Source organism: Anarhichas minor, unplaced genomic scaffold (assembly GCF_050575085.1).
Source record: "Anarhichas minor isolate MPS153535 unplaced genomic scaffold, ASM5057508v1 ptg000027l, whole genome shotgun sequence".
Lineage (NCBI taxonomy): Eukaryota > Metazoa > Chordata > Actinopteri > Perciformes > Anarhichadidae > Anarhichas > Anarhichas minor.
Genome location: NW_027466473.1, coordinates 125,548 through 150,064, shown reverse-complemented (window position 1 = coordinate 150,064; position 24,517 = coordinate 125,548). Strand labels below are relative to the sequence as shown.

Genomic DNA, 24,517 nt, shown 5'->3' with positions numbered 1-24,517 from the left:
GTAGCCGGCTAGCGGCCTTACCCCTGCCTCTGCTCGGCAAATTTCAGCCACACTCCGGTAGATCTCCTCGGTCCTCAGTGTAACGTCGAACGCCTTCTCCTGCTGGTTCCACTGGATGCAGTGCACCTCCTCCACCTTCAGTTGTAGCTGCCCAATTATGACTTGCCTGCCAAAGAACTCTCTGGACTGCAGTTTGTAGTCTTCCGTGGTTGCCTGGAATCGTAGCGTGTGTCTCAGCCCGACCCTTGGGATCGACTGCTCTTTTTGGCCCCTTGCGGCCATTGCTGTCTCGTTGTTAGCTCTCTCTGTGCTGTATTTTTCCGCAACACCACTTGATCTTAGCCAAAAGGCCGAGAAGCGATGAGCCCCAACTGTTTGCTTCCTGAGTCACCCTCCTGACATGTTTCACCCTGTTCCAAATCTGAAGCCACACCCATTCCCACATCTTAAAGAGGGCAATATTCTCCATAGTACTATTTCCTCCCCTCCAATCAAAAGTACAAACCACTTGATATTCTTTTCAACAAAACAATCAGGGGAGAGCGCGAACGCAGTCCCCCACTACCAGAAATTATGCAGTCGAGATTCCCACATTTGGGGAATTCGCAGTGGTCAGAACAACCGGAGTGCAATGGCTGGGCCTCGCCCTGGGTGAACCACCTTCTTGATCATGGTATCTCCCCTGCCAGGTAAGTATGAGTTGGAAGAGACAGAGACAGGGGCGGCATTCCCAGATGCAGTACTCCGGATGACGGTTCCCAGATGGCATAATCCCAGAGTGCAGCCCTTTAGCATTAAGCTCAGGCTGGGAGCACAGCGATGTTCCACGAGGGGCGTCAGTAAGGAATAAACAAGGCCTTTGTTTGACACAAGCCCCAGCCTTGAAGACAGACAGCGAATGAGATCCTCGTCGTTCATTAAAGTGTGAAGCTAATCAACAGACTGATCCATTTGGATTGGTGTTTGGTTGTCCACAAGGCATTTGAGGAGTGCACCGTTCCCGGCAATGCTGCAATACCGGGTCAATGCGTGGAGTGAACGGAGCAAGCCCCTTCTTCATCTCCCGATGCTAAAAATCTGCTTAATACGTTATCCTCATATAGAGGACATATCAGATATTAAACTGATAAGAACAGATTTTTTTTTTTTTTTTTTTTTATTATCAAAATTCTGTACACAAATCATACAATTTCAAACATACAAACTTCACATGTTTTGCATCATGCAACTTAATTATATTTCACAGTTACATGTCAGTAACCAGCATTTGTCAATACACAAAAAAACACAAAATACACTTATGCAATGTCTTCAGGATTCACCATCCCCACCCAAAACCTCCTTTCCACCTTTCCAAGGCAGCATGCTTCCCCCACTTCCTGATGTCCCGTTCAATCCTCCCCTTTATATCTAATTCCACTCTCTTTAACACCCCCTCCAAGCGACTTTCCCTGTTTTTTCCCACCAGGTCTTGCCTAGCCACCCACAAACTCCTCTTAACCAGGCTTATAATTAGCCACGTAAGGAAATGTTTACTCCCCAAACCTCCCCCTTCTACCACCCTAGTCCATGTCAATTTAAACCCAGGGTCTAACCTCCCCAGCCATGTCGCTGCTCTACTCCACACAATACTAGCAAAGGGACAGTCCCACATGACATGCCTGACAGTTTCTTCCCCCATACAGCCTTCCCTCGGGCACACAGGGGATCTTGCTAAACTATGCCGGTACATTACATCTCGCACTGGCAGACATTTGTGAAGGCATAGCCAATTGAGATCTTTGAGACCATTGTCCAGCCCCCGTGGCTGTATCCCCTTCCAAATACTCTTCGGGATCCCAACCACTGCCGGTGCGATCACTCTCTGTCTGACAACTTTATAAAGGAATTTGTGGTTCAGTCTGACACTGGTTTCTGAGGCCTCGGGATGGGCCCGCAGCCACCTGGCTGCGTACTGGTAATGCCATGGCTGTTGCTCCACCCGGGGCCCTAAATTGTTCCAGACCAACACGCGCCTGGCCTGATAGGAAAAATAGAGCCGCAGGAAGTGTCCTGATGGGTGTACGACTGGAGTTGACATCTCCCTCCACAAAAAAGAAACAAATATGCAGTCTAGCTTCAACGGGAGGTGTGGGACATCTCTTCCCCCTGCTTCAATCCCTGCCAGCATGCGGGCCCTCGCCACATACTCATATCTCCCTCCCCACAAGAAAGTGAACACGAGGCGCATAATAGGTCTCCTCATACTGACTGGCATTGGGTATATGTATGCCAAGTACACAAGAGATGGCATAATATCTACCTTCAGAACCAGTACTTTCCCTATCAAAGTCAGGCCCCTGCTCTTCCAGAGAGCAAACTTCTTCTGGACTGCCATAAAGCGCCTAGTCCAGTTGGCCGTGGCACTATGGGCTGTCTCAAAGCTGACCCCTAGTACCTTCAGCGGTCCCGTGCAGAGCGTCAGCCCCCCTGGTACCTCCGTCCTTTCTTTCCAGCGCCCAAAGAACTTCACAGAAGACTTGGCACAATTAAGTTTAGCACTAGCCACCTTACCAAAGCTCTGGAAAATTTCCAAGGCTCGAAGAAGGCATGTGTCGGTGTCCAGCAGCAGTGTGGTGTCATCTGCGTACTGAGACAGTTTAACTCGTAAGCCCCCACTGCCAGGTAGCAGGAAACCTCTCACACCCGGATCAGCCCGAATGGCTGCCGCCAGGGGCTCCATGTAAAGGATGTAAAGCAGTGGTGAAAGCGGACACCCCTGTCTTACCCCTGAGTGCAAACTAAAAATGTCTCCTAGGTGGCCGTTAACTGAAACCATGCTCCCTACACCTGTGTACAATATGCGTAACCATCCCATAAAAGCCTGACTGAAGCCTAACCTCTGCAAAACTCTAAACATAAAACCCCAATGAACCCTGTCAAACGCTTTTGCCTGGTCGAGACCAACCACCATCAGTGGCAGGTGCCGGTCTTCCGCCCACGCGACAGCGTCCCGAATGAGCTGTAGATTCCATCTCACTGAGCGCCCCGCTACCCCACATGTTTGGTCCACATGGACCACATGAGGAAGTGCTATGCCTAGACGATCCGCTAGGACCTTTGCCAGGAGTTTGTAGTCAACACACAGCATGGTCAGTGGTCGCCAGTTCCCTAGGTCGGCACGATCCCCCTTCTTATAAAGAAGTGAGATAACTCCGGTGGCCGCAGAACCTCCCATTGTACCTGTGCGGAGTATTGCGGACAACACCTCCAACACTACCGGCCCAAGTACATCCCAGAACTTGAGATAAAACTCTGCTGGGAGCCCATCGATGCCAGGCACCTTCCGCCTCTTCATTCTCTGGAGGGCCCACTCAATCTCTATTAGGGTGAGCGGGGCCTCCAAAGCCTGTACTATATCCTTCGGCACCCGCTGGGTCAGAAAATCCAGGAATACCTCTCCTCCTCCTACCTCTATGTCTTTCTCCCTAAACCTTGTGCGATAGTAGTCCGTGGCAGCCTGCACCATCTCTACCCCTTCTGACACCACCCTGCCCTGCTTGTCCATTAACCCGGTCACTACCTGTTTTGCCCTATCAGCCCGTACTGAGCTGAAGAAAGCAGCGGAACACGTCTCGAACTCCTCACGGAATGTTTCACGTGATCGCAACAGGTATGCCCTGGCCTTACCCTCATATACGTCCCTAAGCTGTGCTTTAAGGGAGTCACAAGCCTGCTGATTTATAATGCCGCCCCAGTTTCCCCCGGCGTACTCACGTTCGAGAAGGTGCTGAAGGCGAAACACCTCCCTCCTCGCCATACTCGCCTTCCTTTTACAATACTTTAAACAAAAAAATTGTATCCGCTTTTTAGCAACCTCCCACCACTCAATTACTCCGGAACACAATGACCTTAGTCCTTCCAGGCCTTTGAAAAATGAACGGAAATGTTGGTTGAAAACCTCCTCCTCCAGGATGCTGACGTTAAGGTGCCAGTACCCAGTTCCAAACACTGGCACATCTGAGTGCACTTCCAATAGCAGCCCGTCATGATCTGAGAAGAACACAGGGAGCAGTCTGCCTGCCAATAGCCTGAAAGACTTGGAAAGAAAAACATAATCCAAACATTTAACGATGCCCCTAGAGTTGCGCCATGTGGGACCTGTTACCTGTGGCCTGACCTCCCTCGCCCCATCTACCAGGCCATGTTTAGCCATGAGGTTGGAAATAAACCCATCGCTGGTATCTCCCCCCTTGCCCAACTCAACATTAAAATCACCCCCTATCACTACCTGCCTACTGGTGGCCAGGTGCGGCTCCAATTGACCAGCCATCTCTTGCCTTTCTGTTGGAGTTTGTGCTCCATAGACCACAATAACCCTAAGCTTGACTGTCCCCCATGTGATGTCTGCGCCCATTATCCTCCCCTGGACAATAACAAAGGAAGACTCCACCTTGATCTCTTGAAACCCAAATAAAATCCCAACCCCAGTAGAGTGGACCCCCCCTACGCTCCAAACTGAGTCCCCTTTTGTCCACTCCCTCGAAAAAATCCCCACGTCCCCCCCATCCCGTAAATGTACCTCCTGCAAAAAACAAAAGGCAACCTGGTGCGACTCCACAAAATTAAAAACAACCCTTCTTTTAACTGGGTCCCTCATTCCCCTTGCGTTTATAGTGAGAACCTTAAAAAAACCCATTGTGCATCTTAAATAAAGATTCCTATTGCTGGTTCCCACTACCCTAAAGGTATACATTCTCTTTATCCATCTCGTCAGCCCAGGAAAACGGCACTGCGTTTGGCGACGTTGTTGGTCTGTTAAGCCCCTCATAAGCGTCCTCCCCTAAGGGGGACGACAGCATGAGCAGGCCTGGGGGAAGATCGAAGCTCAGGCCTAAACCGTCTGTTAGTATGGCAGCTGCTTCTCCCAATGACTGCTCACCCATCTCCCCTCCCACCTCTTGACCCGTATCCCCATCCTTCTGCTCCTGGGCCCCTCCTTCCTCCACTTTATCAGCGGCTCTCTTATGCTGACCTGTTCCCCCTCCCCTCCCCCCCTCATTCCCACCCTTGTTGGTCTGTCCCCCCTTTGACTTTTTGCTCCGTACCCCCTCCCCACTCTCTCCAAGCTCTGTCGAGAGTCCTGTTCCGAATGCCTGCGACCCTTTCCGTGCCCCTTGCTTTGATTTGGAGGGAGCAGGATCGGAAGTGAGGACAGGAAACTCGTCCATAATGTCTGTGGATGCCTTGGCCATTCCGTCTGTTCCGGCGGTGCCCTCATCCCGGGGCGCTGCCTCCCCTTTACTCCCCAACGCGTCAGCTCCGGAGCCCTCCTGTACCGTCCTCTCCCCGTCATTCTGTGTGGCTCCCCTACTCGGCTCGCCAGCCTCAGTCGGTTTGGCAGCCTCCGCAAAAGTTTTCTTGCGGCCAGGACAACCTCGGTACAGGTGGTCAGTTCCACCGCATCCATGGCACGTCCTTGGCTCTGTGCAGTCCTTGGCGGAATGCCCTGCTTGCCCACAGAAACGGCATCTTGTTTCCCCACAGCCTGCCTCTGAATGTCCTGACTGTCTGCACTTCCTGCAGAAAGCAGGTTGCCGTGGGTAAAATAGATACCCACGATCTCCACCAAGGCTGAAGAAGGCAGGTGGATGTTTCAGGCCTCCTGGACCTTCTGCGTCATGATACAGCAGTACCTGGAACTGGCGCCGTCCAGTCCAAAACCCCAGGGTGTCCTTTATATGCCTTGCAGCCGTCACCACCTCTCCATACTGCCCCAGGAATGCAGCTAGTGCTGAGTCATTAACAAAGGGGTTGTACATATGCACAGTTATTGTTCTGAAATTAGGTCTGTCCAGGTTCAGTACTCTGTAGCCGGCTAGCGGCCTTACCCCTGCCTCTGCTCGGCAAATTTCAGCCACACTCCGGTAGATCTCCTCGGTCCTCAGTGTAACGTCGAACGCCTTCTCCTGCTGGTTCCACTGGATGCAGTGCACCTCCTCCACCTTCAGTTGTAGCTGCCCAATTATGACTTGCCTGCCAAAGAACTCTCTGGACTGCAGTTTGTAGTCTTCCGTGGTTGCCTGGAATCGTAGCGTGTGTCTCAGCCCGACCCTTGGGATCGACTGCTCTTTTTGGCCCCTTGCGGCCATTGCTGTCTCGTTGTTAGCTCTCTCTGTGCTGTATTTTTCCGCAACACCACTTGATCTTAGCCAAAAGGCCGAGAAGCGATGAGCCCCAACTGTTTGCTTCCTGAGTCACCCTCCTGACATGTTTCACCCTGTTCCAAATCTGAAGCCACACCCATTCCCACATCTTAAAGAGGGCAATATTCTCCATAGTACTATTTCCTCCCCTCCAATCAAAAGTACAAACCACTTGATATTCTTTTCAACAAAACAATCAGGGGAGAGCGCGAACGCAGTCCCCCACTACCAGAAATTATGCAGTCGAGATTCCCACATTTGGGGAATTCGCAGTGGTCAGAACAACCGGAGTGCAATGGCTGGGCCTCGCCCTGGGTGAACCACCTTCTTGATCATGGTATCTCCCCTGCCAGGTAAGTATGAGTTGGAAGAGACAGAGACAGGGGCGGCATTCCCAGATGCAGTACTCCGGATGACGGTTCCCAGATGGCATAATCCCAGAGTGCAGCCCTTTAGCATTAAGCTCAGGCTGGGAGCACAGCGATGTTCCACGAGGGGCATCAGTAAGGAATAAACAAGGCCTTTGTTTGACACAATCCCCAGCCTTGAAGACAGACAGCGAATGAGATCCTCGTCGTTCATTAAAGTGTGAAGCTAATCAACAGACTGATCCATTTGGATTGGTGTTTGGTTGTCCACAAGGCATTTGAGGAGTGCACCGTTCCCGGCAATGCTGCAATACCGGGTCAATGCGTGGAGTGAACGGAGCAAGCCCCTTTTTCATCTCCCGATGCTAAAAATCTGCTTAATACGTTATCCTCATATAGAGGACATATCAGATATTAAACTGATAAGAACAGATACTACACTTGATCTTAGCCAAAAGGCCGAGAAGCGATGAGCCCCAACTGTTTGCTTCCTGAGTCACCCTCCTGACACGTTTCACCCTTGTCATGGTGCAGTTCTTTCCAAGGGACATAGCAGTGGCTGCTGCTTTGGCACACATCCAAGCACTCCATGGTCAAGCACCGTGGTCTCGTTAAGGACAGCTTTCTTTCTTTTCACAACTGTACAAGGCTCAGCCAAATGGCAAAGCCTGCTAAAAATAGGTTGAACTCATTGGTATTCCTCTCCACGGAAGTCTTTAGTAAAAGGCGAAAGACTTGTGCGTTATGAAGAGAAACCAAAGTAAGTACAGCAACATTGTCAAGAACAGCCAAAGTCCCTAGTTGCCCAAGTCAAAACGCTCATGGTAAGCCTGAGTTCACGTGCCCTGTTCCAAATCTGAAGCCACACCCATTCCCACATCTTAAAGAGGGCAATATTCTCCATAGTACTATTTCCTCCCCTCCAATCAAAAGTACAAATCACTTGATATTCTTTTCAACAAAACAATCAGGGGAGAGCGCGAACGCAGTCCCCCACTACCAGAAATGATGCAGTCGAGATTCCCACATTTGGGGAATTCGCAGTGGTCAGAACAACCGGAGTGCAATGGCTGGGCCTTGCCCTGGGTGAACCACCTTCTTGATCATGGTATCTCCCCTGCCAGGTAAGTATGAGTTGGAAGAGACAGAGACAGGGGCGGCATTCCCAGATGCAGTACTCCGGATGACGGTTCCCAGATGGCATAATCCCAGAGTGCAGCCCTTTAGCATTAAGCTCAGGCTGCGAGCACAGCGATGTTCCACGAGGGGCGTCAGTAAGGAATAAACAAGGCCTTTGTTTGACACAAGCCCCAGCCTTGAAGACAGACAGCGAATGAGATCCTCGTCGTTCATTAAAGTGTGAAGCTAATCAACAGACTGATCCATTTGGATTGGTGTTTGGTTGTCCACAAGGCATTTGAGGAGTGCACCATTCCCGGCAATGCTGCAATACCGGGTCAATGCGTGGAGTGAACGGAGCAAGCCCCTTTTTCATCTCCCGATGCTAAAAATCTGCTTAATACGTTATCCTCATATAGAGGACATATCAGATATTAAACTGATAAGAACAGATACTACACTTGATCTTAGCCAAAAGGCCGAGAAGCGATGAGCCCCAACTGTTTGCTTCCTGAGTCACCCTCCTGACACGTTTCACCCTTGTCATGGTGCAGTTCTTTCCAAGGGACATAGCAGTGGCTGCTGCTTTGGCACACATCCAAGCACTCCATGGTCAAGCACCGTGGTCTCGTTAAGGACAGCTTTCTTTCTTTTCACAACTGTACAAGGCTCAGCCAAATGGCAAAGCCTGCTAAAAATAGGTTGAACTCATTGGTATTCCTCTCCACGGAAGTCTTTAGTAAAAGGCGAAAGACTTGTGCGTTATGAAGAGAAACCAAAGTAAGTACAGCAACATTGTCAAGAACAGCCAAAGTCCCTAGTTGCCCAAGTCAAAACGCTCATGGTAAGCCTGAGTTCACGTGCCCTGTTCCAAATCTGAAGCCACACCCATTCCCACATCTTAAAGAGGGCAATATTCTCCATAGTACTATTTCCTCCCCTCCAATCAAAAGTACAAATCACTTGATATTCTTTTCAACAAAACAATCAGGGGAGAGCGCGAACGCAGTCCCCCACTACCAGAAATTATGCAGTCGAGATTCCCACATTTGGGGAATTCGCAGTGGTCAGAACAACCGGAGTGCAATGGCTGGGCCTCGCCCTGGGTGAACCACCTTCTTGATCATGGTATCTCCCCTGCCAGGTAAGTATGAGTTGGAAGAGACAGAGACAGGGGCGGCATTCCCAGACGCAGTACTCCGGATGACGGTTCCCAGATGGCATAATCCCAGAGTGCAGGGATTTAGCATTAAGCTTAGGCTGGGAGCACAGCGATGTTCCACGAGGGGCGTCAGTAAGGAATAAACAAGGCCTTTGTTTGACACAATCCCCAGCCTTGAAGACAGACAGCGAATGAGATCCTCGTCTTTCATTAAAGTGTGAAGCTAATCAACAGATCCATTTGGATTGGTGTTTGGTTGTCCACAAGGCATTTGAGGAGTGCACCGTTCCCGGCAATGCTGCAATACCGGGTCAATGCGCGGAGTGAACGGGGCAAGCCCCTTTTTCATCTCCCGATGCTAAAAATCTGCTTAATACGTTATCCTCATATAGAGGACATATCAGATATTAAACTGATAAGAACAGATTTTTTTTTTTTTTTTTTTTTTTTTTTTTTTTTTTTTTTTATTATCAAAATTCTGTACACAAATCATACAATTTCAAACATACAAACTTCACATGTTTTGCATCATGCAACTTAATTATATTTCACAGTTACATGTCAGTAACCAGCATTTGTCAATACACAAAAAAACACAAAATACACTTATGCAATGTCTTCAGGATTCACCATCCCCACCCAAAACCTCCTTTCCACCTTTCCAAGGCAGCATGCTTCCCCCACTTCCTGATGTCCCGTTCAATCCTCCCCTTTATATCTAATTCCACTCTCTTTAACACCCCCTCCAAGTGACTTTCCCTGTTTTTTCCCACCAGGTCTTGCCTAGCCACCCACAAACTCCTCTTAACCAGGCTTATAATTAGCCACGTAAGGAAATGTTTACTCCCCAAACCTCCCCCTTCTACCACCCTAGTCCATGTCAATTTAAACCCAGGGTCTAACCTCCCCAGCCATGTCGCTGCTCTACTCCACACAATACTAGCAAAGGGACAGTCCCACATGACATGCCTGACAGTTTCTTCCCCCATACAGCCTTCCCTCGGGCACACAGGGGATCTTGCTAAACTATGCCGGTACATTACATCTCGCACTGGCAGACATTTGTGAAGGCATAGCCAATTGAGATCTTTGAGACCATTGTCCAGCCCCCGTGGCTGTATCCCCTTCCAAATACTCTTCGGGATCCCAACCACTGCCGGTGCGATCACTCTCTGTCTGACAACTTTATAAAGGAATTTGTGGTTCAGTCTGACACTGGTTTCTGAGGCCTCGGGATGGGCCCGCAGCCACCTGGCTGCGTACTGGTAATGCCATGGCTGTTGCTCCACCCGGGGCCCTAAATTGTTCCAGACCAATACACGCCTGGCCTGATAGGAAAAATAGAGCCGCAGGAAGTGTCCTGATGGGTGTACGACTGGAGTTGACATCTCCCTCCACAAAAAAGAAACAAATATGCAGTCTAGCTTCAACGGGAGGTGTGGGACATCTCTTCCCCCTGCTTCAATCCCTGCCAGCATGCGGGCCCTCGCCACATACTCATATCTCCCTCCCCACAAGAAAGTGAACACGAGGCGCATAATAGGTCTCCTCATACTGACTGGCATTGGGTATATGTATGCCAAGTACACAAGAGATGGCATAATATCTACCTTCAGAACCAGTACTTTCCCTATCAAAGTCAGGCCCCTGCTCTTCCAGAGAGCAAACTTCTTCTGGACTGCCATAAAGCGCCTAGTCCAGTTGGCCGTGGCACTATGGGCTGTCTCAAAGCTGACCCCTAGTACCTTCAGCGGTCCCATGCAGAGCGTCAGCCCCCCTGGTACCTCCGTCCTTTCTTTCCAGCGCCCAAAGAACTTCACAGAAGACTTGGCACAATTAAGTTTAGCACTAGCCACCTTACCAAAGCTCTGGAAAATTTCCAAGGCTCGAAGAAGGCATGTGTCGGTGTCCAGCAGCAGTGTGGTGTCATCTGCGTACTGAGACAGTTTAACTCGTAAGCCCCCACTGCCAGGTAGCAGGAAACCTCTCACACCCGGATCAGCCCGAATGGCTGCCGCCAGGGGCTCCATGTAAAGGATGTAAAGCAGTGGTGAAAGCGGACACCCCTGTCTTACCCCTGAGTGCAAACTAAAAATGTCTCCTAGGTGGCCGTTAACTGAAACCATGCTCCCTACACCTGTGTACAATATGCGTAACCATCCCATAAAAGCCTGACTGAAGCCTAACCTCTGCAAAACTCTAAACATAAAACCCCAATGAACCCTGTCAAACGCTTTTGCCTGGTCGAGACCAACCACCATCAGTGGCAGGTGCCGGTCTTCCGCCCACGCGACAGCGTCCCGAATGAGCTGTAGATTCCATCTCACTGAGCGCCCCGCTACCCCACATGTTTGGTCCACATGGACCACATGAGGAAGTGCTATGCCTAGACGATCCGCTAGGACCTTTGCCAGGAGTTTGTAGTCAACACACAGCATGGTCAGTGGTCGCCAGTTCCCTAGGTCGGCACGATCCCCCTTCTTATAAAGAAGTGAGATAACTCCGGTGGCCGCAGAACCTCCCATTGTACCTGTGCGGAGTATTGCGGACAACACCTCCAACACTACCGGCCCAAGTACATCCCAGAACTTGAGATAAAACTCTGCTGGGAGCCCATCGATGCCAGGCACCTTCCGCCTCTTCATTCTCTGGAGGGCCCACTCAATCTCTATTAGGGTGAGCGGGGCCTCCAAAGCCTGTACTATATCCTTCGGCACCCGCTGGGTCAGAAAATCCAGGAATACCTCTCCTCCTCCTACCTCTATGTCTTTCTCCCTAAACCTTGTGCGATAGTAGTCCGTGGCAGCCTGCACCATCTCTACCCCTTCTGACACCACCCTGCCCTGCTTGTCCATTAACCCGGTCACTACCTGTTTTGCCCTATCAGCCCGTACTGAGCTGAAGAAAGCAGCGGAACACGTCTCGAACTCCTCACGGAATGTTTCACGTGATCGCAACAGGTATGCCCTGGCCTTACCCTCATATACGTCCCTAAGCTGTGCTTTAAGGGAGTCACAAGCCTGCTGATTCATAATGCCGCCCCAGTTTCCCCCGGCGTACTCACGTTCGAGAAGGTGCTGAAGGCGAAACACCTCCCTCCTCGCCATACTCGCCTTCCTTTTACAATACTTTAAACAAAAAAATTGTATCCGCTTTTTAGCAACCTCCCACCACTCAATTACTCCGGAACACAATGACCTTAGTCCTTCCAGGCCTTTGAAAAATGAACGGAAATGTTGGTTGAAAACCTCCTCCTCCAGGATGCTGACGTTAAGGTGCCAGTACCCAGTTCCAAACACTGGCACATCTGAGTGCACTTCCAATAGCAGCCCGTCATGATCTGAGAAGAACACAGGGAGCAGTCTGCCTGCCAATAGCCTGAAAGACTTGGAAAGAAAAACATAATCCAAACATTTAACGATGCCCCTAGAGTTGCGCCATGTGGGACCTGTTACCTGTGGCCTGACCTCCCTCGCCCCATCTACCAGGCCATGTTTAGCCATGAGGTTGGAAATAAACCCATCGCTGGTATCTCCCCCCTTGCCCAACTCAACATTAAAATCACCCCCTATCACTACCTGCCTACTGGTGGCCAGGTGCGGCTCCAATTGACCAGCCATCTCTTGCCTTTCTGTTGGAGTTTGTGCTCCATAGACCACAATAACCCTAAGCTTGACTGTCCCCCATGTGATGTCTGCGCCCATTATCCTCCCCTGGACAATAACAAAGGAAGACTCCACCTTGATCTCTTGAAACCCAAATAAAATCCCAACCCCAGTAGAGTGGACCCCCCCTACGCTCCAAACTGAGTCCCCTTTTGTCCACTCCCTCGAAAAAATCCCCACGTCCCCCCCATCCCGTAAATGTACCTCCTGCAAAAAACAAAAGGCAACCTGGTGCGACTCCACAAAATTAAAAACAACCCTTCTTTTAACTGGGTCCCTCATTCCCCTTGCGTTTATAGTGAGAACCTTAAAAAAACCCATTGTGCATCTTAAATAAAGATTCCTATTGCTGGTTCCCACTACCCTAAAGGTATACATTCTCTTTATCCATCTCGTCAGCCCAGGAAAACGGCACTGCGTTTGGCGACGTTGTTGGTCTGTTAAGCCCCTCATAAGCGTCCTCCCCTAAGGGGGACGACAGCATGAGCAGGCCTGGGGGAAGATCGAAGCTCAGGCCTAAACCGTCTGTTAGTATGGCAGCTGCTTCTCCCAATGACTGCTCACCCATCTCCCCTCCCACCTCTTGACCCGTATCCCCATCCTTCTGCTCCTGGGCCCCTCCTTCCTCCACTTTATCAGCGGCTCTCTTATGCTGACCTGTTCCCCCTCCCCTCCCCCCCTCATTCCCACCCTTGTTGGTCTGTCCCCCCTTTGACTTTTTGCTCCGTACCCCCTCCCCACTCTCTCCAAGCTCTGTCGAGAGTCCTGTTCCGAATGCCTGCGACCCTTTCCGTGCCCCTTGCTTTGATTTGGAGGGAGCAGGATCGGAAGTGAGGACAGGAAACTCGTCCATAATGTCTGTGGATGCCTTGGCCATTCCGTCTGTTCCGGCGGTGCCCTCATCCCGGGGCGCTGCCTCCCCTTTACTCCCCAACGCGTCAGCTCCGGAGCCCTCCTGTACCGTCCTCTCCCCGTCATTCTGTGTGGCTCCCCTACTCGGCTCGCCAGCCTCAGTCGGTTTGGCAGCCTCCGCAAAAGTTTTCTTGCGGCCAGGACAACCTCGGTACAGGTGGTCAGTTCCACCGCATCCATGGCACGTCCTTGGCTCTGTGCAGTCCTTGGCGGAATGCCCTGCTTGCCCACAGAAACGGCATCTTGTTTCCCCACAGCCTGCCTCTGAATGTCCTGACTGTCTGCACTTCCTGCAGAAAGCAGGTTGCCGTGGGTAAAATAGATACCCACGATCTCCACCAAGGCTGAAGAAGGCAGGTGGATGTTTCAGGCCTCCTGGACCTTCTGCGTCATGATACAGCAGTACCTGGAACTGGCGCCGTCCAGTCCAAAACCCCAGGGTGTCCTTTATATGCCTTGCAGCCGTCACCACCTCTCCATACTGCCCCAGGAATGCAGCTAGTGCTGAGTCATTAACAAAGGGGTTGTACATATGCACAGTTATTGTTCTGAAATTAGGTCTGTCCAGGTTCAGTACTCTGTAGCCGGCTAGCGGCCTTACCCCTGCCTCTGCTCGGCAAATTTCAGCCACACTCCGGTAGATCTCCTCGGTCCTCAGTGTAACGTCGAACGCCTTCTCCTGCTGGTTCCACTGGATGCAGTGCACCTCCTCCACCTTCAGTTGTAGCTGCCCAATTATGACTTGCCTGCCAAAGAACTCTCTGGACTGCAGTTTGTAGTCTTCCGTGGTTGCCTGGAATCGTAGCGTGTGTCTCAGCCCGACCCTTGGGATCGACTGCTCTTTTTGGCCCCTTGCGGCCATTGCTGTCTCGTTGTTAGCTCTCTCTGTGCTGTATTTTTCCGCAACACCACTTGATCTTAGCCAAAAGGCCGAGAAGCGATGAGCCCCAACTGTTTGCTTCCTGAGTCACCCTCCTGACATGTTTCACCCTGTTCCAAATCTGAAGCCACACCCATTCCCACATCTTAAAGAGGGCAATATTCTCCATAGTACTATTTCCTCCCCTCCAATCAAAAGTACAAACCACTTGATATTCTTTTCAACAAAACAATCAGGGGAGAGCGCGAACGCAGTCCCCCACTACCAGAAATTATGCAGTCGAGATTCCCACATTTGGGGAATTCGCAGTGGTCAGAACAACCGGAGTGCAATGGCTGGGCCTCGCCCTGGGTGAACCACCTTCTTGATCATGGTATCTCCCCTGCCAGGTAAGTATGAGTTGGAAGAGACAGAGACAGGGGCGGCATTCCCAGATGCAGTACTCCGGATGACGGTTCCCAGATGGCATAATCCCAGAGTGCAGCCCTTTAGCATTAAGCTCAGGCTGGGAGCACAGCGATGTTCCACGAGGGGCATCAGTAAGGAATAAACAAGGCCTTTGTTTGACACAATCCCCAGCCTTGAAGACAGACAGCGAATGAGATCCTCGTCGTTCATTAAAGTGTGAAGCTAATCAACAGACTGATCCATTTGGATTGGTGTTTGGTTGTCCACAAGGCATTTGAGGAGTGCACCGTTCCCGGCAATGCTGCAATACCGGGTCAATGCGTGGAGTGAACGGAGCAAGCCCCTTTTTCATCTCCCGATGCTAAAAATCTGCTTAATACGTTATCCTCATATAGAGGACATATCAGATATTAAACTGATAAGAACAGATACTACACTTGATCTTAGCCAAAAGGCCGAGAAGCGATGAGCCCCAACTGTTTGCTTCCTGAGTCACCCTCCTGACACGTTTCACCCTTGTCATGGTGCAGTTCTTTCCAAGGGACATAGCAGTGGCTGCTGCTTTGGCACACATCCAAGCACTCCATGGTCAAGCACCGTGGTCTCGTTAAGGACAGCTTTCTTTCTTTTCACAACTGTACAAGGCTCAGCCAAATGGCAAAGCCTGCTAAAAATAGGTTGAACTCATTGGTATTCCTCTCCACGGAAGTCTTTAGTAAAAGGCGAAAGACTTGTGCGTTATGAAGAGAAACCAAAGTAAGTACAGCAACATTGTCAAGAACAGCCAAAGTCCCTAGTTGCCCAAGTCAAAACGCTCATGGTAAGCCTGAGTTCACGTGCCCTGTTCCAAATCTGAAGCCACACCCATTCCCACATCTTAAAGAGGGCAATATTCTCCATAGTACTATTTCCTCCCCTCCAATCAAAAGTACAAATCACTTGATATTCTTTTCAACAAAACAATCAGGGGAGAGCGCGAACGCAGTCCCCCACTACCAGAAATGATGCAGTCGAGATTCCCACATTTGGGGAATTCGCAGTGGTCAGAACAACCGGAGTGCAATGGCTGGGCCTTGCCCTGGGTGAACCACCTTCTTGATCATGGTATCTCCCCTGCCAGGTAAGTATGAGTTGGAAGAGACAGAGACAGGGGCGGCATTCCCAGATGCAGTACTCCGGATGACGGTTCCCAGATGGCATAATCCCAGAGTGCAGCCCTTTAGCATTAAGCTCAGGCTGCGAGCACAGCGATGTTCCACGAGGGGCGTCAGTAAGGAATAAACAAGGCCTTTGTTTGACACAAGCCCCAGCCTTGAAGACAGACAGCGAATGAGATCCTCGTCGTTCATTAAAGTGTGAAGCTAATCAACAGACTGATCCATTTGGATTGGTGTTTGGTTGTCCACAAGGCATTTGAGGAGTGCACCATTCCCGGCAATGCTGCAATACCGGGTCAATGCGTGGAGTGAACGGAGCAAGCCCCTTTTTCATCTCCCGATGCTAAAAATCTGCTTAATACGTTATCCTCATATAGAGGACATATCAGATATTAAACTGATAAGAACAGATACTACACTTGATCTTAGCCAAAAGGCCGAGAAGCGATGAGCCCCAACTGTTTGCTTCCTGAGTCACCCTCCTGACACGTTTCACCCTTGTCATGGTGCAGTTCTTTCCAAGGGACATAGCAGTGGCTGCTGCTTTGGCACACATCCAAGCACTCCATGGTCAAGCACCGTGGTCTCGTTAAGGACAGCTTTCTTTCTTTTCACAACTGTACAAGGCTCAGCCAAATGGCAAAGCCTGCTAAAAATAGGTTGAACTCATTGGTATTCCTCTCCACGGAAGTCTTTAGTAAAAGGCGAAAGACTTGTGCGTTATGAAGAGAAACCAAAGTAAGTACAGCAACATTGTCAAGAACAGCCAAAGTCCCTAGTTGCCCAAGTCAAAACGCTCATGGTAAGCCTGAGTTCACGTGCCCTGTTCCAAATCTGAAGCCACACCCATTCCCACATCTTAAAGAGGGCAATATTCTCCATAGTACTATTTCCTCCCCTCCAATCAAAAGTACAAATCACTTGATATTCTTTTCAACAAAACAATCAGGGGAGAGCGCGAACGCAGTCCCCCACTACCAGAAATTATGCAGTCGAGATTCCCACATTTGGGGAATTCGCAGTGGTCAGAACAACCGGAGTGCAATGGCTGGGCCTCGCCCTGGGTGAACCACCTTCTTGATCATGGTATCTCCCCTGCCAGGTAAGTATGAGTTGGAAGAGACAGAGACAGGGGCGGCATTCCCAGACGCAGTACTCCGGATGACGGTTCCCAGATGGCATAATCCCAGAGTGCAGGGATTTAGCATTAAGCTTAGGCTGGGAGCACAGCGATGTTCCACGAGGGGCGTCAGTAAGGAATAAACAAGGCCTTTGTTTGACACAATCCCCAGCCTTGAAGACAGACAGCGAATGAGATCCTCGTCTTTCATTAAAGTGTGAAGCTAATCAACAGATCCATTTGGATTGGTGTTTGGTTGTCCACAAGGCATTTGAGGAGTGCACCGTTCCCGGCAATGCTGCAATACCGGGTCAATGCGCGGAGTGAACGGGGCAAGCCCCTTTTTCATCTCCCGATGCTAAAAATCTGCTTAATACGTTATCCTCATATAGAGGACATATCAGATATTAAACTGATAAGAACAGATTTTTTTTTTTTTTTTTTTTTTTTTTTTTTTTTTTTTTTTTATTATCAAAATTCTGTACACAAATCATACAATTTCAAACATACAAACTTCACATGTTTTGCATCATGCAACTTAATTATATTTCACAGTTACATGTCAGTAACCAGCATTTGTCAATACACAAAAAAACACAAAATACACTTATGCAATGTCTTCAGGATTCACCATCCCCACCCAAAACCTCCTTTCCACCTTTCCAAGGCAGCATGCTTCCCCCACTTCCTGATGTCCCGTTCAATCCTCCCCTTTATATCTAATTCCACTCTCTTTAACACCCCCTCCAAGTGACTTTCCCTGTTTTTTCCCACCAGGTCTTGCCTAGCCACCCACAAACTCCTCTTAACCAGGCTTATAATTAGCCACGTAAGGAAATGTTTACTCCCCAAACCTCCCCCTTCTACCACCCTAGTCCATGTCAATTTAAACCCAGGGTCTAACCTCCCCAGCCATGTCGCTGCTCTACTCCACACAATACTAGCAAAGGGACAGTCCCACATGACATGCCTGACAGTTTCTTCCCCCATACAGCCTTCCCTCGGGCACACAGGGGATCTTGCTAAACTATGCCGGTACATTACATCTCGCACTGGCAGACATTTGTGAAGGCATAGCCAATTGAGATCTTTGAGACCATTGTCCAGCCCCCGTGGCTGTATCCCCTTCCAAATACTCTTCGGGATCCCAACCACTGCCGGTGCGATCACTCTCTGTCTGACAACTTTATAAAGGAATTTGTGGTTCAGTCTGACACTGGTTTCTGAGGCCTCGGGATGGGCCCGCAGCCACCTGGCTGCGTACTGGTAATGCCATGGCTGTTGCTCCACCCGGGGCCCTAAATTGTTCCAGACCAATACACGCCTGGCCTGATAGGAAAAATAGAGCCGCAGGAAGTGTCCTGATGGGTGTACGACTGGAGTTGACATCTCCCTCCACAAAAAAGAAACAAATATGCAGTCTAGCTTCAACGGGAGGTGTGGGACATCTCTTCCCCCTGCTTCAATCCCTGCCAGCATGCGGGCCCTCGCCACATACTCATATCTCCCTCCCCACAAGAAAGTGAACACGAGGCGCATAATAGGTCTCCTCATACTGACTGGCATTGGGTATATGTATGCCAAGTACACAAGAGATGGCATAATATCTACCTTCAGAACCAGTACTTTCCCTATCAAAGTCAGGCCCCTGCTCTTCCAGAGAGCAAACTTCTTCTGGACTGCCATAAAGCGCCTAGTCCAGTTGGCCGTGGCACTATGGGCTGTCTCAAAGCTGACCCCTAGTACCTTCAGCGGTCCCATGCAGAGCGTCAGCCCCCCTGGTACCTCCGTCCTTTCTTTCCAGCGCCCAAAGAACTTCACAGAAGACTTGGCACAATTAAGTTTAGCACTAGCCACCTTACCAAAGCTCTGGAAAATTTCCAAGGCTCGAAGAAGGCATGTGTCGGTGTCCAGCAGCAGTGTGGTGTCATCTGCGTACTGAGACAGTTTAACTCGTAAGCCCCCACTGCCAGGTAGCAGGAAACCTCTCACACCCGGATCAGCCCGAATGGCTGCCGCCAGGGGCTCCATGTAAAGGATGTAAAGCAGTGGTGAAAGCGGACACCCCTGTCTTACCCCTGAGTGCAAACTAAAAATGTCTCCTAGGTGGCCGTTAACTGAAACCATGCTCCCTACACCTGTGTACAATATGCGTAACCATCCCATAAAAGCCTGACTGAAGCCTAACCTCTGCAAAACTCTAAACATAAAACCCCAATGAACCCTGTCAAACGCTTTTGCCTGGTCGAGACCAACCACCATCAGTGGCAGGTGCCGGTCTTCCGCCCACGCGACAGCGTCCCGAATGAGCTGTAGATTCCATCTCACTGAGCGCCCCGCTACCCCACATGTTTGGTCCACATGGACCACATGAGGAAGTGCTATGCCTAGACGATCCGCTAGGACCTTTGCCAGGAGTTTGTAGTCAACACACAGCATGGTCAGTGGTCGCCAGTTCCCTAGGTCGGCACGATCCCCCTTCTTATAAAGAAGTGAGATAACTCCGGTGGCCGCAGAACCTCCCATTGTACCTGTGCGGAGTATTGCGGACAACACCTCCAACACTACCGGCCCAAGTACATCCCAGAACTTGAGATAAAACTCTGCTGGGAGCCCATCGATGCCAGGCACCTTCCGCCTCTTCATTCTCTGGAGGGCCCACTCAATCTCTATTAGGGTGAGCGGGGCCTCCAAAGCCTGTACTATATCCTTCGGCACCCGCTGGGTCAGAAAATCCAGGAATACCTCTCCTCCTCCTACCTCTATGTCTTTCTCCCTAAACCTTGTGCGATAGTAGTCCGTGGCAGCCTGCACCATCTCTACCCCTTCTGACACCACCCTGCCCTGCTTGTCCATTAACCCGGTCACTACCTGTTTTGCCCTATCAGCCCGTACTGAGCTGAAGAAAGCAGCGGAACACGTCTCGAACTCCTCACGGAATGTTTCACGTGATCGCAACAGGTATGCCCTGGCCTTACCCTCATATACGTCCCTAAGCTGTGCTTTAAGGGAGTCACAAGCCTGCTGATTTATAATGCCGCCCCAGTTTCCCCCGGCGTACTCACGTTCGAGAAGGTGCTGAAGGCGAAACACCTCCCTCCTCGCCATACTCGCCTTCCTTTTACAATACTTTAAACAAAAAAATTGTATCCGCTTTTTAGCAACCTCCCACCACTCAATTACTCCGGAACACAATGACCTTAGTCCTTCCAGGCCTTTGAAAAATGAACGGAAATGTTGGTTGAAAACCTCCTCCTCCAGGATGCTGACGTTAAGGTGCCAGTACCCAGTTCCAAACACTGGCACATCTGAGTGCACTTCCAATAGCAGCCCGTCATGATCTGAGAAGAACACAGGGAGCAGTCTGCCTGCCAATAGCCTGAAAGACTTGGAAAGAAAAACATAATCCAAACATTTAACGATGCCCCTAGAGTTGCGCCATGTGGGACCTGTTACCTGTGGCCTGACCTCCCTCGCCCCATCTACCAGGCCATGTTTAGCCATGAGGTTGGAAATAAACCCATCGCTGGTATCTCCCCCCTTGCCCAACTCAACATTAAAATCACCCCCTATCACTACCTGCCTACTGGTGGCCAGGTGCGGCTCCAATTGACCAGCCATCTCTTGCCTTTCTGTTGGAGTTTGTGCTCCATAGACCACAATAACCCTAAGCTTGACTGTCCCCCATGTGATGTCTGCGCCCATTATCCTCCCCTGGACAATAACAAAGGAAGACTCCACCTTGATCTCTTGAAACCCAAATAAAATCCCAACCCCAGTAGAGTGGACCCCCCCTACGCTCCAAACTGAGTCCCCTTTTGTCCACTCCCTCGAAAAAATCCCCACGTCCCCCCCATCCCGTAAATGTACCTCCTGCAAAAAACAAAAGGCAACCTGGTGCGACTCCACAAAATTAAAAACAACCCTTCTTTTAACTGGGTCCCTCATTCCCCTTGCGTTTATAGTGAGAACCTTAAAAAAACCCATTGTGCATCTTAAATAAAGATTCCTATTGCTGGTTCCCACTACCCTAAAGGTATACATTCTCTTTATCCATCTCGTCAGCCCAGGAAAACGGCACTGCGTTTGGCGACGTTGTTGGTCTGTTAAGCCCCTCATAAGCGTCCTCCCCTAAGGGGGACGACAGCATGAGCAGGCCTGGGGGAAGATCGAAGCTCAGGCCTAAACCGTCTGTTAGTATGGCAGCTGCTTCTCCCAATGACTGCTCACCCATCTCCCCTCCCACCTCTTGACCCGTATCCCCATCCTTCTGCTCCTGGGCCCCTCCTTCCTCCACTTTATCAGCGGCTCTCTTATGCTGACCTGTTCCCTCTCCCCCCCTCAATCCCACCCTTGTTGGTCTGTCCCCCCTTTGACTTTTTGCTCCGTACCCCCTCCCCACTCTCTCCAAGCTCTGTCGAGAGTCCTGTTCCGAATGCCTGCGACCCTTTCCGTGCCCCTTGCTTTGATTTGGAGGGAGCAGGATCGGAAGTGAGGACAGGAAACTCGTCCATAATGTCTGTGGATGCCTTGGCCATTCCGTCTGTTCCGGCGGTGCCCTCATCCCGGGGCGCTGCCTCCCCTTTACTCCCCAACGCGTCAGCTCCGGAGCCCTCCTGTACCGTCCTCTCCCCGTCATTCTGTGTGGCTCCCCTACTCGGCTCGCCAGCCTCAGTCGGTTTGGCAGCCTCCGCAAAAGTTTTCTTGCGGCCAGGACAACCTCGGTACAGGTGGTCAGTTCCACCGCATCCATGGCACGTCCTTGGCTCTGTGCAGTCCTTGGCGGAATGCCCTGCTTGCCCACAGAAACGGCATCTTGTTTCCCCACAGCCTGCCTCTGAATGTCCTGACTGTCTGCACTTCCTGCAGAAAGCAGGTTGCCGTGGGTAAAATAGATACCCACGATCTCCACCAAGGCTGAAGAAGGCAGGTGGATGTTTCAGGCCTCCTGGACCTTCTGCGTCATGATACAGCAGTACCTGGAACTGGCGCCGTCCAGTCCAAAACCCCAGGGTGTCCTTTATATGCCTTGCAGCCGTCACCACCTCTCCATACTGCCCCAGGAATGCAGCTAGTGCTGAGTCATTAACAAAGGGGTTGTACATATGCACAGTTATTGTTCTGAAATTAGGTCTGTCCAGGTTCAGTACTCTGTAGCCGGCTAGCGGCCTTACCCCTGCCTCTGCTCGGCAAATTTCAGCCACACTCCGGTAGATCTCCTCGGTCCTCAGTGTAACGTCGAACGCCTTCTCCTGCTGGTTCCACTGGATGCAGTGCACCTCCTCCACCTTCAGTTGTAGCTGCCCAATTATGACTTGCCTGCCAAAGAACTCTCTGGACTGCAGTTTGTAGTCTTCCGTGGTTGCCTGGAATCGTAGCGTGTGTCTCAGCCCGACCCTTGGGATCGACTGCTCTTTTTGGCCCCTTGCGGCCATTGCTGTCTCGTTGTTAGCTCTCTCTGTGCTGTATTTTTCCGCAACACCACTTGATCTTAGCCAAAAGGCCGAGAAGCGATGAGCCCCAACTGTTTGCTTCCTGAGTCACCCTCCTGACACGTTTCACCCTTGTCATGGTGCAGTTCTTTCCAAGGGACATAGCAGTGGCTGCTGCTTTGGCACACATCCAAGCACTCCATGGTCAAGCACCGTGGTCTCGTTAAGGACAGCTTTCTTTCTTTTCACAACTGTACAAGGCTCAGCCAAATGGCAAAGCCTGCTAAAAATAGGTTGAACTCATTGGTATTCCTCTCCACGGAAGTCTCTAGTAAAAGGCGAAAGACTTGTGCGCTATGAAGAGAAACCAAAGTAAGTACAGCAACATTGTCAAGAACAGCCAAAGTCCCTAGTTGCCCAAGTCAAAACGCTCATGGTAAGCCTGAGTTCACGTGCCCTGTTCCAAATCTGAAGCCACACCCATTCCCACATCTTAAAGAGGGCAATATTCTCCATAGTACTATTTCCTCCCCTCCAATCAAAAGTACAAATCACTTGATATTCTTTTCAACAAAACAATCAGGGGAGAGTGCGAACGCAGTCCCCCACTACCAGAAATTATGCAGTCGAGATTCCCACATTTGGGGAATTCGCAGTGGTCAGAACAACCGGAGTGCAATGGCTGGGCCTCGCCCTGGGTGAACCACCTTCTTGATCATGGTATCTCCCCTGCCAGGTAAGTATGAGTTGGAAGAGACAGAGACAGGGGCGGCATTCCCAGATGCAGTACTCTGGATGACGGTTCCCAGATGGCATAATCCCAGAGTGCAGCCCTTTAGCATTAAGCTCAGGCTGGGAGCACAGCGATGTTCCACGAGGGGCGTCAGAAAGGAATAAACAAGGCCTTTGTTTGACACAATCCCCAGCCTTGAAGACAGACAGCGAATGAGATCCTCGTCGTTCATTAAAGTGTGAAGCTAATCAACAGACTGATCCATTTGGATTGGTGTTTGGTTGTCCACAAGGCATTTGAGGAGTGCACCATTCCCGGCAATGCTGCAATACCGGGTCAATGCGTGGAGTGAACGGAGCAAGCCCCTTTTTCATCTCCCGATGCTAAAAATCTGCTTAATACGTTATCCTCATATAGAGGACATATCAGATATTAAACTGATAAGAACAGATTTTTTTTTTTTTTTTTTTTTTTTTTTTATTATCAAAATTCTGTACACAAATCATACAATTTCAAACATACAAACTTCACATGTTTTGCATCATGCAACTTAATTCTATTTCACAGTTACATGTCAGTAACCAGCATTTGTCAATACACAAAAAAAAACAAACACAAAATACACTTATGCAAAGTCTTCAGGATTTACCATCCCCACCCAAAAAAAACCCATTGTGCATCTTAAATAAAGATTCCTATTGCTGGTTCCCACTACCCTAAAGGTATACATTCTCTTTATCCATCTCGTCAGCCCAGGAAAACGGCCCTGCGTTTGGCGACGTTGTTGGTCTGTTAAGCCCCTCATAAGCGTCCTCCCCTAAGGGGGACGACAGCATGAGGAGGCCTGGGGGAAGATCGAAGCTCAGGCCTAAACCTTCTGTTAGTATGGCAACTGCTTCTCCCAATGACTGCTCACCCATCTCCACTCCCACCTCTTGACCCGTATCCCCATCCTTCTGCTCCTGGGCCCCTCCTTCCTCCACTTTATCAGCGGCTCTCTTATGCTGACCTGTTCCCCCTCCCCTCAATCCCACCCTTGTTGGTCTGTCCCCCCTTTGACTTTTTGCTCCGTACCCCCTCCCCACTCTCTCCAAGCTCTGTCGAGAGTCCTGTTCCAAATGCCTGCGACCCTTTCCGTGCCCCTTGCTTTGATTTGGAGGGATCGGAAGTGAGGACAGGAAAATCGTCCATAATGTCTGTGGATGCCTTGGCCATTCCATCTGTTCCGGCGGTGCCCTCATCCCGGGACGCTGCCTCCCCTTTACTCCCCAACGCGTCGGCTCCGGAGCCCTCCTGTACCGTCCTCTCCCCGTCATTCTGTGTGGCTCCCCTACTCGGCTCGCCAGCCTCAGTCGGTTTGGCAGCCTCCGCAAAAG

At 50.4% G+C, this 24,517-nt stretch overlaps 19 non-coding genes and 2 pseudogenes across 19 annotated transcripts; all 21 read right to left on the bottom strand.

The window, feature by feature from the left end:
• Positions 1-533: 533 nt before the first annotated feature.
• Positions 534-697, bottom strand: LOC142961108 (U1 spliceosomal RNA). The gene has a single exon (XR_012956572.1). It is a non-coding gene; the product is annotated as a U1 spliceosomal RNA (small nuclear RNA).
• A 287-nt stretch (positions 698-984) lies between these two features.
• LOC142961335 (U2 spliceosomal RNA) lies at positions 985-1,174 on the bottom strand. The gene has a single exon (XR_012956768.1). It is a non-coding gene; the product is annotated as a U2 spliceosomal RNA (small nuclear RNA).
• A 5,208-nt stretch (positions 1,175-6,382) lies between these two features.
• Positions 6,383-6,546, bottom strand: LOC142961107 (U1 spliceosomal RNA). The gene has a single exon (XR_012956571.1). It is a non-coding gene; the product is annotated as a U1 spliceosomal RNA (small nuclear RNA).
• A 287-nt stretch (positions 6,547-6,833) lies between these two features.
• On the bottom strand, positions 6,834-7,024 carry LOC142961251 (U2 spliceosomal RNA). Its single transcript, XR_012956701.1, has one exon. It is a non-coding gene; the product is annotated as a U2 spliceosomal RNA (small nuclear RNA).
• A 176-nt stretch (positions 7,025-7,200) lies between these two features.
• LOC142961376 (U5 spliceosomal RNA) lies at positions 7,201-7,317 on the bottom strand. The gene has a single exon (XR_012956792.1). It is a non-coding gene; the product is annotated as a U5 spliceosomal RNA (small nuclear RNA).
• A 204-nt stretch (positions 7,318-7,521) lies between these two features.
• Positions 7,522-7,685, bottom strand: LOC142961224 (U1 spliceosomal RNA). Its single transcript, XR_012956676.1, has one exon. It is a non-coding gene; the product is annotated as a U1 spliceosomal RNA (small nuclear RNA).
• A 287-nt stretch (positions 7,686-7,972) lies between these two features.
• On the bottom strand, positions 7,973-8,163 carry LOC142961308 (U2 spliceosomal RNA). Its single transcript, XR_012956752.1, has one exon. It is a non-coding gene; the product is annotated as a U2 spliceosomal RNA (small nuclear RNA).
• Positions 8,164-8,339: 176 nt separating this feature from the next.
• Positions 8,340-8,456, bottom strand: LOC142961375 (U5 spliceosomal RNA). Its single transcript, XR_012956791.1, has one exon. It is a non-coding gene; the product is annotated as a U5 spliceosomal RNA (small nuclear RNA).
• Positions 8,457-8,660: 204 nt separating this feature from the next.
• LOC142961106 (U1 spliceosomal RNA) lies at positions 8,661-8,824 on the bottom strand. The gene has a single exon (XR_012956570.1). It is a non-coding gene; the product is annotated as a U1 spliceosomal RNA (small nuclear RNA).
• Positions 8,825-9,107: 283 nt separating this feature from the next.
• Positions 9,108-9,316, bottom strand: LOC142961357 (U2 spliceosomal RNA; annotated as a pseudogene).
• Positions 9,317-14,524: 5,208 nt separating this feature from the next.
• LOC142961105 (U1 spliceosomal RNA) lies at positions 14,525-14,688 on the bottom strand. The gene has a single exon (XR_012956569.1). It is a non-coding gene; the product is annotated as a U1 spliceosomal RNA (small nuclear RNA).
• A 287-nt stretch (positions 14,689-14,975) lies between these two features.
• Positions 14,976-15,166, bottom strand: LOC142961250 (U2 spliceosomal RNA). The gene has a single exon (XR_012956700.1). It is a non-coding gene; the product is annotated as a U2 spliceosomal RNA (small nuclear RNA).
• A 176-nt stretch (positions 15,167-15,342) lies between these two features.
• Positions 15,343-15,459, bottom strand: LOC142961374 (U5 spliceosomal RNA). Its single transcript, XR_012956790.1, has one exon. It is a non-coding gene; the product is annotated as a U5 spliceosomal RNA (small nuclear RNA).
• A 204-nt stretch (positions 15,460-15,663) lies between these two features.
• On the bottom strand, positions 15,664-15,827 carry LOC142961222 (U1 spliceosomal RNA). The gene has a single exon (XR_012956675.1). It is a non-coding gene; the product is annotated as a U1 spliceosomal RNA (small nuclear RNA).
• A 287-nt stretch (positions 15,828-16,114) lies between these two features.
• Positions 16,115-16,305, bottom strand: LOC142961305 (U2 spliceosomal RNA). The gene has a single exon (XR_012956750.1). It is a non-coding gene; the product is annotated as a U2 spliceosomal RNA (small nuclear RNA).
• A 176-nt stretch (positions 16,306-16,481) lies between these two features.
• On the bottom strand, positions 16,482-16,598 carry LOC142961373 (U5 spliceosomal RNA). Its single transcript, XR_012956789.1, has one exon. It is a non-coding gene; the product is annotated as a U5 spliceosomal RNA (small nuclear RNA).
• A 204-nt stretch (positions 16,599-16,802) lies between these two features.
• Positions 16,803-16,966, bottom strand: LOC142961104 (U1 spliceosomal RNA). The gene has a single exon (XR_012956568.1). It is a non-coding gene; the product is annotated as a U1 spliceosomal RNA (small nuclear RNA).
• A 283-nt stretch (positions 16,967-17,249) lies between these two features.
• Positions 17,250-17,459, bottom strand: LOC142961358 (U2 spliceosomal RNA; annotated as a pseudogene).
• A 5,208-nt stretch (positions 17,460-22,667) lies between these two features.
• On the bottom strand, positions 22,668-22,784 carry LOC142961443 (U5 spliceosomal RNA). The gene has a single exon (XR_012956853.1). It is a non-coding gene; the product is annotated as a U5 spliceosomal RNA (small nuclear RNA).
• Positions 22,785-22,988: 204 nt separating this feature from the next.
• On the bottom strand, positions 22,989-23,152 carry LOC142961217 (U1 spliceosomal RNA). The gene has a single exon (XR_012956670.1). It is a non-coding gene; the product is annotated as a U1 spliceosomal RNA (small nuclear RNA).
• Positions 23,153-23,439: 287 nt separating this feature from the next.
• Positions 23,440-23,636, bottom strand: LOC142961349 (U2 spliceosomal RNA). Its single transcript, XR_012956776.1, has one exon. It is a non-coding gene; the product is annotated as a U2 spliceosomal RNA (small nuclear RNA).
• Between the last annotated feature and the right edge of the window lie 881 nt (positions 23,637-24,517).